General features: G+C 53.7%; 1 protein-coding gene across 1 annotated transcript in view; it reads left to right on the top strand.

Annotated features, from left to right (window-relative positions):
* The first annotated feature begins 2,558 nt into the window (after nt 1-2,558).
* STK4 (serine/threonine kinase 4) overlaps nt 2,559-6,000 on the top strand; it is a 186,875-nt gene continuing 183,433 nt past the window's right edge. The window contains exon 1 of the mRNA XM_065754559.1: nt 2,559-2,564. The gene's annotated coding sequence lies outside the window, so the exon portion shown is untranslated. The remainder of the gene's footprint in view (nt 2,565-6,000) is intronic.

The following is a 6,000-nucleotide window of genomic DNA, read 5'->3' as shown; positions in this document are numbered from 1 at the left end:
AAAACATTCAGCCAGTCCTCAAGGGCACTGTGAGGCCAGGCAGTGGGAGGGGGGAGGAGGGGGCTCCTGGTGAGTGCTCTGGGGGCTGTCCCCATGGCCAAGCATAGCACTGGGAGGTTTGAATACGACAAATAGTAGACATCTCAACTATAAAGTCCACATACTGCTCTCTTGGATTACTGAAGTGCTTTGCTGTTAGCTACATACTGCATGCGTGGCAATGCAATTACCAAGAAAAGGCACCACTGCTGCTGTGGTAGCATTTGTATTACACAAGATGTGGCCTCTGGACCCCACAGTTCAAGCTTCAACCTTTTGGATTGCACTCAAATATGAGCTGGAGGGAGCACAGAACTCATCTGCTCCTCTGAGGCAGCTGAGCTGTCCCCGAGGCTGCAGCCACCCTGTCTCTCATGCCCGGAGAGGGCCAGCAGCAAGGCTCCCAGCTATTGCCATCGAGTAATAATGCATGACCCAAACGGGCTGCAGAGAGATTAGTTTCTGTCAAATGATACTCCCCTGGAAATCAGACTGGCTTCCTGATGCAGGCTGTGAAATAGAACGAAGCAGAATCGAGAGGTGGAGCTATAGGTCAGCGTGGCTGCATGGAGCGCAGGGGATTTTGCCTCGCTGAGGTCCCTTCCCTTTCGTCAAAGCCTCCCCGGAGCCGTCAGGGCGTTTCCTGCACTGCTGGCTGCTTTTGTTGGTATTTTTATCTCTTCCTGCACGCGATGGCAGGGCGTGGGCATCTGCCACCAGTGGCAGCTCACAGGCACGCAGCTCCTGGCGAGAGGAGAGGGCTGGCTGCTCGCAGGGCTCTATTGCTGGGTGCCCTGCCAGGTGTCACGCTGGGTACTCAGCTTGAAATCAGACCTCCCCTGGCTCCGGCAGACATTGATCAGGTCTCTCCAGCCAAGTTTGTGCATACTTATTGTCCCATTTACAAGGCTGCTAGCAACCTTACAGCAGGAAGAGATGTACCCCTCCTTCTGCTGGCAAAGCAATTAGTGCAAACGAGCCCTGGTTCCAGGGCTCCATCTGCCCCACGTGTGCGCGCAGCTGCCCACCACCAGCAGGGCTGTGCTGGAAGAGGACAGGGGGCACGGCACTGCCATCAGCTCTGCGAGACTGTCACCTGCTGCCATCTCCCAGGCAGTTGGGACGCAGAGAGGTGACACCACTCAGCGAGGCACTCCCGGGCAGAGCTTCCTCTCCCCCTGGAGCAGCCAAGCCGGCTGAGAGCCTTGCCAGCGGGGTGAGCACGACACACCGCGCTGCCCTGCCTCAAACGCCATCCCCCTTACATTCAGCTACTGCCACCAGCTCTGAACTTCACCCGGAGCGGGGCACGCTTTTTTGCAGCGCAAAAAGCATCCCGGAAAGATGCATACATAGCTCACTGAGAGACGGTTCGCGAGAGATGGAGCTCGCGGCCCCGAGAGACGGCCCGGGGCGGCGGGGCTGCCTGGCAGCTGGGACCCACCGACGGAGCGCCCGGAGCCGCGCACCGAAGGAAGGATGTTCGCACTGAAGGGGCACCAGCAGGCGCACGCAGCTGCCGGGAGATGAGGTTACACCGCAAAGCTAAACAAAGATCACCGCCAGGAGGAAACGGATCCCTCCCGCCGCCCGTAAGGTAGGAGCCGAGCGGCGGCTGCTTGACATCATCGGGCCGGGCATTGGATTACAGCAGGCAGGGACTCACCCGGCGGGGAGCAGAACACGCCCCTCGGCCCCACAAGTGCAACTTCATTTAGCGGCTCTCAACGCGAGGAAGCCGGGAGCGTGGAGCCGGCTCGGGCAGCCCGGCTGCCCCGCATCCAGCCCCGCTCCTCCGGCGGCAGCGGGACCCCGTAAGTGCGGCGCCGGGAGCGGGGTGCGAGGGCGGGCGCTCGGCCCGGGGATGCCGGTTTGCGCAGACGGAACGTCGGCTGCCCGGCTTTGCTCAGGCTGAGCTTCGCTTTGGAAGCCGCCTCGCTCCTCGTTTACTGAGGCAGGGCGGCGGGGAGAGCGGCTGTCGCGGTCACAAAGGACCGTTCAGCGGCTCAAGTGACCCCCGCGGGGATTTCACGCATCCTTTCTGCCCTTTACCCGTTTATTTTAAGAAACCGGCCAGACGAGAGCCTTTACGACGTAGGGGTGCGCTTGTGTCCGTCCGGGAGCCGACGCCAGGCTGCGAGCAGCTGGGCTCTGCGCCCACGGCCACGCAGGGCTGCCCCGAGCCCCGGCACGGCCAGGAGCCTCGCTCACCGATGCGGTGTAAGCAGGCTCGGGGACTCGCTGGCACCCAGCTTCACTAGCGAGTGTTTTAAGAGGCAGAGACGCGGGATAAAAAAAGAACTGCTGCGCGGCGGTATGCTCGGGAGGCTCCGAAAATCCCCCCAGCTCGGAGCTGCGCGTCGCTCTCCGGTTTCCCGCAGGCAGCTGGGAGCGGGTGAGCCGGCACGTGAGCGCGACGCCTGGCTCCTGCGGGACGCTTGGGAAGCGCTGCCGTGGTGTCAGAGGGGGCAAACGCGCGCACAGAACGAGAGCCACGCGCGGCGTTCCCAGGAGCGATGCCCGAGGTGGCTGGGATGGAGGGACGGGCCAGTGCCAGGTGAGGCTCTGGCAGAGGCACTGAGGCAGCAAGGACAGCTCCGTGGGAGCACTCCGGGCTGTGCTTGGCCACAGACAGCATGGTTTCGGTTGGCTCTGAGTGTGCTTTGGCTGCTCGGGATCCTGGGTGGTCCCCTGTGAGCAAGGTGGGCCCTTCCAGCTGACTGAGAAAGGTGTCATGTGTCTGCTGTAATGAGGAACGTTGCTTGGGGAAGGAGGGTGAATTCATTCATAGCACAGGCACGGACTAAATGGCCACTTCCTAACATGGCTCTGCCAGTAAAGCTTGACGTACCTTGAGCACTGGATGAGGCCCTGAGCTTCAAATCCTCCACTTCATGGATACTTTCCAGAGGGTGGGAACACCATTCCCTCAAAGAACGGGAGCTCGTTACAGTAAAGCACACAGACTGGCATGGCAGCATCAGAGCAGACACACTAAAACATAAAGACATTCATAGACGTGCAGCTTGCAACAGCTCATTACTTCTGTATGTGCTGTGGCTGATTCTGACCAGGTGTAAAGGCTAAAATGAGCTAACAAGATTTGTTTTGCTTCCCCTTTGCCTTACGCTCTTCTACCAAAGAAAAGCACATTACTTTTGAGCCTCCTTGGAGGCATGCAAACACACGCAAACACACACACACCCCTGCCCTCCAAAAGACAGCTGTGGACAACATTTTCCAGGTTGTTACCACTTTTCTGGGGCCAGTTATTGCAGCACTGATCCCTCCAGCCAAACACTAGTGTGATCCCTATGTCCCAGGGGCCAGGCACAAATCAAGTGGTTCTCCTAGGCTCATGCAGGTCTGGAGGAGAACCAGGGGATCAATCTACAAGGCAGTAAGAAACAGCAGAAGCTACGACACAGCTTTTTATTTGTCTTTCTGTGCCACTCCAGTGTGATCTTCGTTTTCACGTTCAAAGCCAGGACGTGGCTGTTGCTTCGTACTGCTAATGGTATTCTGCAAGTCACCAAAGCCATACACATAGACCAATCCAGGAAACAAGTTTTCCAATGCATTGCCCATTCCTCAGAGAGGATGAGAGAAGGAAATAACAAACAACATGCTTCCAGACAAGTTGTGAAGGAAGGTGCTCCCCCAGGCTTACCAGTGCCAGCCAGTGCAGTGGGGAGGGTCAGCTGCTGCATGCACTTTGTCCCCAGCTCCTCCCAATGGCAGTGACAGAGAGGCATAGACATCTCTGCAGGCTCAGCCTGGGACCTGAGCAAGAAGGGCACTATTTATTCCCCCATTTCAAAACATTCCAATTTTCCAAGCCTTTGCACCACTCACTCCTGGCTTGCTTTCCTTCCCAGCACAGTCCTGAGAGGTGCAGTGCTCTGCCTGGCTCCTCCATGCCCGCACACTGCCAGCCACAAGTGGCTGCCATGGGAGCAGCCCAGCCCTGAAATGCCAACAGTTGTTGACGTTTGCAGTGATGTCATAAGCTGAACATCCCCACCAGAGAGTCATCAGCTTTACTGGGATTACTCTTTCCACAAAGTGTAATTAGTTCGCAGTGCTCGTTGCCTCTAGATATCGCTGGCAGTAGGAGTTCAGAAGACTTCTATTAGATAACTATTGGATAACAGGTCGTTATGTAGGTAGCTAAACTACTCTGCTTGTAATTATGAGGATATAGCATTTTAAGAATTATACAGCCTCCTGGTTTAGGGCAATTAGTAACTGATGAAAAATACTTCATCATAATTACAAGTTTTCTTGTACCTCTGAGCCGAGGATGCCAGCTGTATTTGGAGACAGCATACCAAATGAGGTGGTCTTTCAGTCTGCCCAGGGAGGAGCAGCCCCAAGCTAGTCAGTGATGCATTTGGCCTGATGTTTACCCATGAGTCAAAGCAACAACCTTCTGTCTGCTGCCATCACCTTGGTGAAAACCAAAAAAGATTTCCTCTCTGGATCAAAAGCAGCACCATAACATCTGCTGTATAGAACAACACTGAATTCTGCCAAAAAACACTCTGAGCTGCTTGGAGCACGTATTCATTTTGAGATCTGCATTTGTTTTGCGTGCGTATACATGTGTTCCTTTGGGGTAACAGCTGAAAAAAGGCAGAAAATCTGGATCTCAAACTGTGTGCACCATGCTGATGGCAATGCCCTCGCAATTCAGTCCTGAAGATCAGCTATCCATTGGACATTTCCACATGTTTCTTTGATGCATTATAGGGACCCATGAAATGTTCTTCTACAAGTTACTCCCGCCCAGCTTTAGTCCTGTTGCAGCAACTAGCCCTAACAGCATCCTTAAGCCCACAGACTCCCTGTGTAGGATATTGTCTGCCCACACTGGGTCCTTGCAGCTCTGCCCATCACCCAGGACTGGATGGATTAAATATGGAGCATGGCATTCAACTTCCAAAATCCTCAGCAAGGGCTGTGAGGAGGAACACAGGGCTGAAGCCAGAGCTGCAGGGGTAGAAAGCCAAGAGTAAAGCCAAGAAAGCTAGAGGGTTTCTCTCTCCGAAATCAGCTCTTTTAGGAGAATAAGGGGCTTCCCCAACCCTGTACCTGATGGGATGTTGCTTAGTGATGGCTCTTCTAGTTCAGACCATCCTTGTTCCAATTTGCTTTAAGCATCTCATGGCACAAGTCTGTGGATTTTGAGGTGTTTTGCAACTCATCTGAAATGCCAGAAGTTTAAACATTTGGGCTGTGTGACACAGGAGCCAGAGCGAGGCAGGAAGGCAAAAGAGGGAAACAAAGGATTTCCAAAGCTGGCTTTCCTCCTTCCTGCTTTTGTTTTCTGGTTGGTACCCCAAAAGGGTAACACACATTCTCAGAGTTGTGGGAATACTGTTTCTTTTCCTGTCCGGCACTTCCAAAAGGCACTTCACCCCCATAAGTGGGTGAAACAACAACAAAAGCACGTTGTCAAATCCTTGCATCTTTGTTTGGATACTGTCATGATCATCATTAGTATTTTCCACTTCTGCAAGCCTGTCATCTGCAGATCTCAAAGCCTTACAGATATGTGAAACGTCCAGTGAGGAAGGCGAGTATTAATAGTTCCATTTAACAGATGGGCAAAGCAAACACAAAAGCAGCAAGTGCCCTGTCCTTGAAGCAGGGATGGAGCCAGTGAGCAACGTTTGGCTCCAGCAATGAGATAGTTTTAGAAATGGGCCAAGGAATAAAGAGGAAGGCTGTAGATCTGACCTGGTTTGGAAAGTGGTGAATTATCACAGTGATCCACAGCTCAGAGTAAGCAGAACTGCTGAATGAGCTACTGATTGCATTCTTAAATGGTTAATCTGCTTTTTAGCCTGCTAATATTTGTCCCTGGGAGCAAGAAATAAAAAACAACCAGCAGTCCATGATGTTCCAAAATGTCTGAAAGCTGAAACAGCTGCTAAAATAAGCAAGTGTCTTGTTGGC

Source organism: Cyrtonyx montezumae, unplaced genomic scaffold (genome assembly GCF_038088225.1).
Source record: "Cyrtonyx montezumae isolate F1298 unplaced genomic scaffold, pur_monq_1.0 scaffold_9, whole genome shotgun sequence".
Lineage (NCBI taxonomy): Eukaryota > Metazoa > Chordata > Aves > Galliformes > Odontophoridae > Cyrtonyx > Cyrtonyx montezumae.
The sequence above is the reverse complement of the archived record's forward strand: the minus strand, read 5'-3'. Positions and strand labels throughout refer to the sequence as shown.